A 12,230-nucleotide genomic window follows, 5' to 3' on the forward strand; every position below is an offset into this window, starting at 1 on the left:
TGAAATCTACTGACTTCGGAAGTACAAATTAAATGTTTCTGCTTCTGAGTTCCTCTGCCATATTTTTTAATGAATATGTAATAATGTTTTCTTGTTTTTCTGATATACTTGGCTTTAGAGGGACACAAACAAGACAGGGTAAATTATTTCTTGGACAGAAAAAAGAAGAAAACATGAAGCTATCTGCCTAAAACCCAAAGGGTGGTGTATCTGCCAGTTGCAGGAAGCCCCTGGAAGCAAGGAATATCCATATGCACTTGTACAGCTGGACAAAAGCAGTGGATCAGGCCCATTGTGTTGTTAAATGTGCAAGAAACAAAACCAGGAGAGAGAAAATTCTCCATCTCCTGGAATCAAAAATCCAGAAATGAAATTTCAAATCAATTTAATTTTTATTTTTGCTTCACATTTCCAAGCTATAGTGTGTTCTTTCTCTCTCTCTCTCTCTCTCTCTCTCTCTCTCTCTCTCTTGCTCTCTCTCTCTCTGTGTGTGTAATTGTTTATATATATGGAGTAAAGCATTAAATTGAGGGGGAGACTTTCGCCCTCTCAATATTTGTCTCAGTACATGAATGGCAGTGATTTCATCCTACCTAGCTGAAATAATCTCTCTCTCTGCCTTCATTATGACAGTTGGGTACATAATTTAATTTACATGGAATGCCAATAGATTAACTTGGGCTGCATATTTATCAGATAAATATGTGTGCCCGTTTTGCATTTCAGCTGTCAGAACGGTTCAGCTTCAATATTTATCTGATATTTGCAACAGATCACATTACTCTTTGCTCTGGCAACCCTAGCTTTCTGTTAATATAAATAGATACTATTAAATGCTTAGCATTCTAGTACCACCTGGGCAGCAATTAACTTGCTCCTCACATAAGAACATAAAGGAAAACTGACTATTTGTCCCCACTAAGTATCCTTTCCCCTGTGTTACCGAGGCTATCTAAACACCAGAGTGTTAATGTGCATGTGAGTTGCACAGATATGCACTTTGGGACATGTTCATCTACAGATGAGCACTTTCAGCTGTCTCTCTCAATGTTTCACATTCACATGAGTGGGTGGTGCTTGGTGGGACATATTCACACTGTGTGTTGTCGTCCTCTTCTCTCAAATAAGGGACGCTGGTGGCGCTGTGGTCCAAACCACTCAGCCTCTTGGGCTTGCTGATCAGAAGATTGGTGGATCAAATCCCTGCAACAGGGTGAGCTCCCGTCGCTCTGTCCCAGCTCCTGCCAACCTAGCAGTTCAAAAGCACGTCAAGTGCAAGTAGATAAATAGGTACCGCTGTGGCAGGAAGGTAAATGGCATTTCTGTGAGCTCTGGTTTCCGTCATGGTGTCCCATTGTGCCAGAAGTGGCTTAGTCATGCTGGCTAGAAAGCTGTCTGTAGACAAACGCTGGCTCCCTTGGCCTGAAAGCAATATGAGCGCCGCACCCCCATAGTTGCTTTAACCGTCCAGGGGTCTTTTACCTTTAGCCTCTCTCAAATAGCACTTTTACAGTCCCTGAGTTTTGGAAACCCGAGGTCTGTTGTGAGTATCCATGCAGGTGCACCTTAAATGTTGTGATCCCATGAGCTAAGAAAGAATTTGTATCAATCACAGTAGAATTTACTTCCATGCAGAAGTTCAGGCTGGAAGTTTCCCCCACTTTTGATACCATTCCATGAATAGCATCATCTGCTTAATTTCTGCCTCCCAGAAGGTACAGGAGCAGAAAAACTGAAGGAAAGGGCTACCTCTGACTCAGACCCTGTGGTCATCATCTTCATGTGCCTCCTTTGAGAGAGGTAAAGAGGGTGGCCGCACAAGAGTGAGCCTTTTCCCTGCTTGTGGAATGCTGTCCTTCAGGGAGGCTCGCCTGGCACCGTCATTACATATCTTTAGACACCAGGCAAAAAACATTCCTCTTTTCCAAGACCTGTGGCTAATCTATGGCTTTTTAAACAGGAAGGAGCTTATTGTCTTTGTTTGATATTATGACATGTATTATTGTGTTTTTATATTGTAAACTGCCCTGTGATCTTTGAATGGAGGGCAGAACAGAAATTGTAATATTAATAATCATGGCCTTTTCTTCTTCTGGAACTCACCGGAACTGAGTTCCGGCACCATTTTTTAGCGTACCAGCAGCTGTATAGCGGCATGGCTCCCAGAGCTTCATGTCGGAGGCTTCAGGGCTGCATGCTGCTCATGGCTTGATGTCGGAGGCTTAGGGCTGTCTGTCAAAAAAAGGTGGGAGTTCCTGCACCTCTTTTTCTAGAAAAAAAAGCACTGATGATAATGATAATACACTGATTTTTGACTCCACCTATTGTGGTTGTTTTCTACACCTGGTCAATAGGCCCAATGTGGACCAGCCACCACTGCTGCTAAGCTCTATCTTTCTGATAGAGATTTATAAAGGAAAGTTACAGTAAATGTATTAATACATATTTTGGTTTTGAGGTAGACGCTCTCTCCTTGTAATCCAATCTCTAGCGTTACATCAATTCATACATCTTGTACCACTTTCCAGAGTATCAGAGATGCATTGGCTGCAGTGGGATATCACAGGAAAACATCATTTATTGTGACAGGAATGAGCCTAGGAAAGCTCGGGTTCAAACACTTCCCCCTTCTCCTCAGCAAATTGTATGCAAGGAGGAGTTCAGAAGCTTTTGTTTCCATTTTCAAGTAATCACAGATGGTTGCATTTGAACATGACAAACCTTTAAAATTAACAATGCTTCTTTTCAAAAAGCCAACTTCAAAATGCGTTTTATGATTAACCAAAGTTGAGGGTTTGGATGTGATGCTAAACGGCCATTAGCAGAAACCATGACGAAAATGTTTCTGAACGCCTTCTCACAGATTCAGATCCACCAGTGGAGGAGCTGGGAGGGAGGACTGTACGCGTCCAAGAGGAAACTGGGTTCATTCCCATCACATTAACTATGGTTTATCATCTCATTTGAATGTAGCCATTTTGAAAAGTTTCCCACGGAAAAGAAATTATGTTTAAGATTGAGAACTCTGCTTAATGACACTTAAGTGACTCAGAGGCTCTCCAGGATGCAGTCCCAGATACACAGTAGAAAGAAAGAAAGAAAGAAAGAAAGAAAGAAAGAAAGAAAGAAAGAAAGAAAGAAAGGTGAAACAAGCACACTTTCTCATACACTTTCCACCCTGCTAGTGCAAGCCAGTAGTCCTTGAAATTCAGCACCAGATCCACCATGACTCTTCTCCTCAGAGCCTTGTAAGGGCTGTTTTGCAAGGAAAACATTTAATAAGAGAATAGAGTACACACAAACAAATGCCGTCGCTAAATTATTCTCAGTGACTGGAAAACAGTATTTACAAATTCCTAAATAGACCTTTTTTCTGTTAAGTCACAGAACGTTTTGTTTTCCATGCCTGAGACAAGATAATAAAGTTCCAGGGAAAGAACTATAGCGAGTCTCATGAATTTCTACATATTTACAGGCTATCGAGAAAATGGGAGATATAGGAAATTAGTTCCTCATTTACATATTCCACTAATAATGTGACAAGGTCTTATGGAACAAGCACAACAGCTGCAAATTATGTAATTATGTATCTGTATGCAAATTCGCAGATCTCATAAATGTTGAAACACCATTTCCAATGCTAATTAAGTGCCTTTTATTGCCTCTGCATAATTCCTACATGTGAGTCTGTGCCAGATGTCATTGTAGCTTGTGGAACCTTTATTGTCAGGTTAGCTGAAGTAGCACCCATTAACACTGTCATAAAAACTCAATTTCTAATTAAATTACCTTCAGCATCTCAGTGATTTTCCCATTGTCCTCCTATCCATCAGGTGTGTTAGCAGTCTGAAGGAATAATTCGTAACTTCTGAGGTGCCTCCTTCAAGCGTCATGGGACCAAAGGTCAGTTCAACCTGTTGCTGGATTCTGTGTTCACATATGATGGGTTCAGAAAAGGATGAGGTATAGTTTATGAAGCAGCCTTCAGAAACAAACACGGAGACAAGAAGCAGCATAGAATGGATGGCAGTATAAAATATGTACTCATTCTCTACACGTTGCTTGATAGCCTTCAACATATGAATATATATAATCCTCATTTAGATGTTTCCTCCATGTTTATAAATAGTATGTTTGGGGCTTGGTGTTTGAACCTAAAATAGCTCACCTAGCCTGGTGAGCTACTTAGGATTTTGTTTGCTTAAAAAAGGTAAAGGACCCCTGATAGTTAAGTCCAGTCGCGGACAATTCTGGGGTTGCGGCGCTCATCTTTCCTTACTAGCCGAGGGAGCCGGTGTTTGTCCGCAGACAGTTTTTCCAAGTTACGTGGCCAGCATAACTAAGCTGCTTCTGGTGAAACCAGAGCAGTGTACGGAAACGCCGCTTACCTTCCTACCGGAGCAGTACCTATTTATCTACTTGCACTTTGAGGTGCTTTCGAACTGCTAGGTTGGCAGGAGCAGGGACCGACCAACGGGAGCTCACCCTGCCGCGGGGATTCGAACCGCCAACCTTCTGATCGGCAAGCCCAAGAGGCTTAGTGGTTTACACTACAGCGCCACTTGCATCCCTTAGGCTACACTAATTCCTTCAGGGAATGGGGATGTGCAACATCAGCCCCTGTGACTGGAAGGTAGTATGAAGCCTCTAGATTGGTTGGGCCTGGCATAAGCTGCTGTAGTAGGCAGGCGTGTTAGCCATTTGTCAGACTAAGGAGAACTGTCAGTTATGTTAGGTTTGGAAAAACAACCTGGAAATGATACAAGAGCCAGCAAGTAAGTATGTGGCGCAATGGGTCACCACAAGTTTGGTGGTTCGAGCCCCTCCCCCCGAGATGATTGTGGGCAGGATTCCTACATTGGAGGGGATGGGACTTAGCGGCTGAGGAAGGCTCTTGGGCACCTGGGGCGGTGTGCCTGTTAGGATATAGTTTCATTCCTCCTTAAAAGAGTCAGGCATGATTGTTGTGTGTCACATGCCTGTTTACTCCCAGCACTGTTCTCACTGGGAACTTCCATTTTGTATATAGCTTTTGTTCTGGCTGTTTTCTCGACACGGATGCAAGCAGTCATGTTTCTCCTTTGTTCTGATCAACAAATACAATCTCCTGTCTGAATCTTCCGTTGTGGAACCTCTGCTGAAAAGGGTGTGAGTCTTGGAATGTCTCTGAGGCTCGTGTCACTAATTGACTGATGCTGTTTCCACGGGAGATGGGTGATCGTCCAGAGACGACGATGGAAGCCTGCCTGATTGCCTCTGTCTCCCTGGCAATATCCCAATAGTGCCAAGGGGCAGGGCGAACCACCCATAGGGGCAGTGCACGGGGCACCCATAGGAATGGAATGGGGGTGTGGCGCCCATAGGGACAGGCACACAGCAGGGCCTCAGCTGCCCTACAGCTGGGGGGGAGGCAGTGGGTGGACAGCACAGAGCCTGTGGGTGCCAAGGCAAGTGGCTCATGCATGCTGCAGGCCCCACAATTATGAGTGCCATCCGCCATTTTGTCATCCCCTGTCAGGGTGACACCCAGGGTGACTGCACCCTACCCCCCACACACTTGTATACCCCTGACTGGACTAGGTAGTCCTTGGCTTCCCTTCCAACTGTACAATTCTATGATTCTATGACTCAGATTGTGACTTTTACTGAACTTAAGAAGGATGTACTCGTGAACATTTGACATTGCTGAATGCTTTCAGCTGAATACAGGAACTATTGCCATCTTAAAGTAGAATGTTCAAGGAGCCGATATCAGGGTTTTGTCCTCAGTATCTAGTCTATACTAACTAAAACATGCTACAGTCTCTGAGTGATAAGCATGCATGCATGTCTGAGCATGCTCTGTCATACAGTTCTTTCCCCTTTCACTTGTAGCAAAACAAGTGACACGGATGCAGCAATGATACTCAAAACCATAGGCTACATGAAACCGAAACAAAAGGTTCTGGTTTAGCACTGGTGATCATAGTTCCTGGAAATGGTTGTGTGAATTATCCGCCCGAACTTTTATAATGAATACTAAAATTTATCCCCTTGATGATGCAGAGGCTTATAAGATCTTTTCAGAAAACAGAAAAAGAGAAGGATGGTGAGGACAATGGAGAAAAAGGAAAGGGGGAGGAAAGTTGCAGAGAACGGTAAATAATGGAAACAAAAGACAAACTTCTACGAAGATAGTCCAACAAAATGTTCACCGTCGTGAACTTGGCATCTTGCAAAACTACAGACAGATCAGAGACGCGTGAAATAAATTTTTAATTCTCCAAGGAAAGTCTGCTGACTGATGAATGCTAGAGAAACTAGCACCTGTGAGGAATATAAAATATTGTTTTCAGAAGAACTGGATATGAATTGAACTGACTGAGCTCTTTTATGAAAAATTAATTAGCTGGTCACCCAACCTTATTTTTGAACCATTTTATGTACATAGACATATGCATTGACATAAAACTCAGGTAGCAGCAATATCAAAGGTCAATAAATAAAAGTGAAGATAAAATATTTTATATCACCCATATGAAAAATATGCCCCAATGTGTTTTTAAAATATTCTAAAACCTTAAAACAAACTGTAATATCACCATATAAGAGTGTATTAGGAATTTCAACACTAAAACAAATTACTAGAGTAACTATGATAAATTGAAGGAACTGATTGTTTAAAATTATATGGCTTGGTTAAATATAGAACTAATCCCCCTTTTTAATGAACAGCCTTTTTGCTCTTAGGAAAGTGATGCGGATGAAAAAATGACTAATGGAAAGATGGATAAACATACTGCAAGCAGAATAAATGCTCATGCCTTATTACTTCCCCACAAGCAAATAAGAAGAAATGCTCAGGAAAGACCAGATATAATCTAACATCCACATGAACTTTGTGCACGCAGGTCAGAACGAATGCTCAACAAGTAAGCTGTCTGGAGTAGCTACAGGAGGCTTCATTTGTAAATTCATTTTTGTACCCTTTGAAGCAAAATTTCAAAATCTGAAAAGATTTGACATTTTAGTGGTACACCAAAATGCACCAAATATTTATGTAACATTTGCCCAGTAGCTATGAATGCAAAATGCTTATAGATACATAAGCTAGAGAATGACCCTTTTAGTAAGGGCAAAGAATATGCTACTCTTGCCATAGGTATATTAGCCCCAACATCTGGGGCTTAGGGCCCCCACAGAGGACCTTATGGTCCATGAATAAACATAGTTTAGAGGTCCTGGGCCCTAAGGAAGTCAAAGGCTGTGTGGCCTTTGAGAAGAACAGGAAAGCTGCTGGTAACGAAGACGCAAATTTCCAGATGCCTTCCTGTTAGAATCACTGAGCTCCATCTTGCTGCTTCTCTTTCTAGAAGTAACCAGTCAGAAAGCTCAATTTGCTGGTGATATGGAAAGACTAAAAGATGGTGAACAAATTTCAAGGCTGGCATAATTCTACAGCCAGAAACTTCCAGGTATTCTGGTGGTCTACAGGTTGTTTCCAGATGTTCTTATTATATAATTTAATGAAAGCTAAACTATTTCTGTCCATATTAACTGAGTTAATTTTAGCAGAACTGAAGTGGGGAGGGGGGAAATAGCCTCTACTACTGATTGTAAACTCAAACCTGATGAGAAATTAAGAAACCCCATTTACCCTTTGCTAACGTTATTGGAACAATTATAAAGATATGCTCTGGTTTATGACTGATTTGCCCAGAAATTAATATTTGGTTTTATGAACAAATTAAGCAGAGTTTCCCTTTTCAGCTTAAGCTGTCCTTTATAAAGCTGTATATCCTCAGCCACTCAGCAATGCACTAGACTTGCTCTTAGAAACTTGTAAAATGAACCATTTGAAAATTACAGCATTCCATGACACAAATTTCATTAGTGCCCATGTAAAGTGAGAAATGCTCCTGAACCCAAGAGCCACCAAATCAAGAAATGACACTTAAATGAGCCGCAACATTAACCGGCAATTACATCGTGTTGATCCAAATTTGGGAGCACAGCCTTTGTTTGAGAAGGGCTATGGACTTACTGCTAAGTATCCATTTTTTGCAAGAAGTTACCATATTTTTCGCCCTATAGGACGCACCGGCCCGTAGGACGCACCTAGTTTTTTGGGGGGGAAATCAAGGGAAAATTTTTTATTCCCCCCCCCAGGTTTGCGCAGCCATCCCCAAGCTAGAAGAGGGAGACGGAGCGCTCCGTCTCCCTCTTCTGCCTTCAAGGACAGCTTGCCCCGCTGTCCCCCGAGTTTGTGGGGCTGGCGGGGGGAGAAGCAAGCTTGCTTCTCCCCCCCCAGCCTCCAGATCAGGTCGGGGAATAGCAGGATGGCGGCGCTCTGCCACCCCCCTATCCCCCGAGCTTGTGGGGCTGCAGGCTGCTGCCCACAAGCCTTGCGAGCCCGCGGGACATCCCTCCGGGCTTGCAAGACTTGCGGATAGCTTCCTGAAGCCTGGAAAGTGAGAGGGGTCAGTGCGCACCGACCCCTCTCGCTCTCCAGGCTTCAGCGAAAGCCTGCATTCGCCCCATAGGACTCACACACATTTCCCCTTCATTTTTGGAGGGGGAAAAGTGCGTCCTATAGGGCGAAAAATACGGTATACTGGGGCCTTACTTACACACCAGTTTTGGGCATGTTGCAGCCCATGCAGGTTGCCTTTTTCGGTGAGATTGATTGTGCTGATGGTGCCGGAATTATCCAGAAAATGACTCAGCATTTTATGATCTAAGCAAGTTTTCTAAGCCTAATATTTAAAACCCATCATATAGGGGGTAGGGTTCAATAGGAATTGCCAGGAGATGCTGATTAGCATGTTAGCTGTTAAAAGGTTATCCGCCATTTGCACAATTGCAACAGCTTGGAAAAAAGAGCAGTAATTACATCATGGGTGACTTGCAACACACTTGGCTCTTTTGTTTTGAAGACTTTTAAAACATCGCCCGCTTTCATTTCCTAGGTCTTCTGGAAGTCCACACTGGACCACTCCATCTACAGTAGTACCTCCTGTTAAAAACTTAATTTGTTCTAGAGGTCCATTCTTAACCTGAAATTGTTCTTAACCTGAGGTACCACTTTAGCTAATGGGCCTCCTGCTGCCACCGTGCCGCCACCTCATTATTTCTGTTCTCATCCTGAAGCAAAGTTCTTAACCCAAGGTACTATTTATGGGTTAGCCGAGTCTGTAAACTGAAGCATCTGTAACCTGAAGCATCTGTATCCCGAGGTACCACTGTATTCTTCTTTCACTTCAAATTTCCAGAAGATCCTGCCCTATTGAGAGTTACAATATTGGTCCATCTTGGTCAGTCGTGTCTCCCTTAAGGATAGCCCACATGGTGGACCAACTCTCAGCATCCCTGACCTTCAGCCATGATGCAAGAGAGTCCAAAGACATCTAGAGAGCACCATGTTGACTGTCCCTGTTCTATATTGACTGACAGCAGCTGTCAGTTTTAGACAGGAAACCTCCTCAGCCCTACCTGGAGAAATAAGGCTTTGAACCGGGAACCATCATTATGTTAAGCATATCCTCAGACACTGGGCTATTGCGTTCCTCTAAAACCTTTAAACTGGCTTTGTCATGTGATTAAGTACACATAGAAGACAGGAAGGTGATTATACCACCAAGTTAGCTTTGTTCAATATTGCCAACTCTGATTTGCTGCTGATCTGCCAGATCACACAGGGAGATCTTTTCTATCATCACCTACCTGGTCTTTTAAACTGGAGATGCCAAGAAATGAACATGGAAGATTCCACAGTCAAGGATGTGCTCTGCCAGTGACTTATAATCTGTTCCTGTTATCTACTGAAGTTCTCACCCTGGGCTAGCAGGGGGATACTGTAGATAGTTTTCACTCAGGTCTACATATGCAAATAAGAGATTGAAAGTAACATTCAGTGATTGGATAGTTACAGAAAATGGTTACTGTTGCATTGTAGTGGAGCTCTATATAAGCAGGCTGGCTGAACCCTTCAGTTCAGTTCTGTTCTGGCCTGTGAATAAGCAAGAGCTGTTTGAAGAATCGCTGTGTCGTCTGATATGTTCACCCACAACTTAACAGTTCCCAATGGAGCACACCTGCCAGACATCAAGGACATCAAAATCTGAAGCCATAGAGGACGCATTTCTGGGGATGGGGCCACCAGGTGCAATGCACCGCTTCCCATCAGTGTGATTGCAAAACCAACTAGAACTTATCCAAAGCCAGAATCCTTGCTTCCCTTGCCATCCTTGAGCTACAGCCCTGTTTAGGCCTGAAATCTGATTGCCCTCACTTAAAAATCAGTCAGATTTGCCATCTGTTCCATGTGATAAACCACAGCTGATTGTTCGATACAGTGCCTTCCTTGTTGGAACACAGGCCAACTCCAGTTTGCATCAAGCATCAAAAATTGCCATAATTAAAAATAATGAAAACAAATACACATTTCTCCCAATTTTAATGGAGTGAGGGGAGAGCAAACCCCTGTATCATAGTTTCAATCAAATTCAGGTCACGTACTGTGGATTCTGTTTCTGAGAGTTTCATAAAAGGAGGGCTATAGAAGCCACAATAAAGATCTCTAATGAGTTTTCCCTGCCACACAAAAATTACTCTGCACCAGTACAAAGAGCACACAAATTAAAACAAATACTCAATAAAGAAGACAACTGACTCCAATCTTATTTAATAGGATGGCTCAGAACTGCTGTGCTGAAATACCAGAACAACTAAATATTTGTCTATTTTAAGCAAAGAAAGGGAAAGCAGATTCCATTTTATGGTGCCAGAGAACGTCTCTGCAGATTTATGGCAATCTGAAGTGGTTTTTAAAAAGTCATTCTCATTTTTATGCTTAAGGCTTTTGTTTTGAAATTTTATTTAGGCATCACGTCCCATGTTTTAATGCAGAATCTCTTAGCAGTGAACTTATTTTTTATTTTCTATAATTAAAGAGAATGTTAAAGCATTAGACATTTCCTGAGAAGGGTCTTGGTCTCCAGACCTTTTATGTCCTGTGCTTAATGAAAGTCCAAAAGAAGAGAGATGGGGTGGGGGTGGGGTTAAGTGTTTTGTTTATTCCTTCCATTTTGTTTCCTTCAGTATTTTTTTTCCACACCATGCATAACAATATTTATTTTACTCAATGAACTAGCCTGTTTCCAAATGAAATTCAGGGACAGATTTGTGCATGTAAGAAAAACTCTCTCTGTGTAGTAAACTAGCACAGTATCGAAGGACTACGAGAAGCCTTTAGCCCTGATGTTCTAGCTGATGTGTGTGTGCTATGAGGGGCGAAGCAGACACAACTACAACCTGTTGTTGTCCAGTCCAGCCTTATATTACTTCATCGTACTGCAACATCCTGAATAATGCGTAGATCATCTTTCAGTATGAGGAATGTAACTGGTGAGCTGGTAGCACAGATTTACAAGCTACCAGTTCATAATCACATTAGCCTAGGGCTGGTTAGGCCAAGTGAGACAGCCACCTCAGGCAGAAGATACTGGCAGGGAGGTGGCAGCAGGAGTGTTGGAGGACAGAGTGTTGAGTGTCATGCAAGTTTCCAGTAGTTTTACGGGACCGCCTCTCCTGGTATGCCCCGCAGAGGACCTTAAGGTCCATGAATAACCATAGTTTAGAGGTCCCAGGCCCTAAGGATGTCAGACTATCCTCCCCCATGGCCAGGACCTTTTCAGTGATGGCTCCGACCTGGTGGAATGCTCTGTCCCATGAGACTAGGGCCCTTCAGGATTTAACCTCCTTCCCTCGGGCGTGTAAGACAGAGCTATTCCACCTGGCCTTTAATTTGAATTCAGCCTGATCTTATTTCCCTTCTCTTCCTTCCCCCTCCCCTTTTATGAAGATTACCTGCTCTGAGACCCCACAGCTAATTCTCCCCTGGCCTCCTCACTGGCCCAAGTAGGACCAATTCAGCCAGCTAGCCCTGGGGGTTATTTTTGAATTTTGAATTTTATTGTTATGTTTTTATACCGTATTTTATGCTGCTTTTATAATTAAGTGTTTTAAATTTGTTGTTAGCCACCCTGAGCCCGGTTTTCTGAACCAGGAAGGGCGGGGTATAAATTAAAAAATATTATTATTATTATTATTATTATTATTATTATTATTATTATTATTAGTCCCTAAACTGGCCTGCTACAGTTGAAGATGCTGCCCCATTTCCAGTGTTGGAAGCAGGGCTTTTTTTGCAGCCAGAACTCACCAGAACTCAGTTCTAGCACCTTTTAGGT

Source organism: Podarcis vaucheri (genome assembly GCF_965113315.1).
Source record: "Podarcis vaucheri genome assembly, chromosome: 9".
Taxonomy (NCBI): domain Eukaryota; kingdom Metazoa; phylum Chordata; class Lepidosauria; order Squamata; family Lacertidae; genus Podarcis; species Podarcis vaucheri.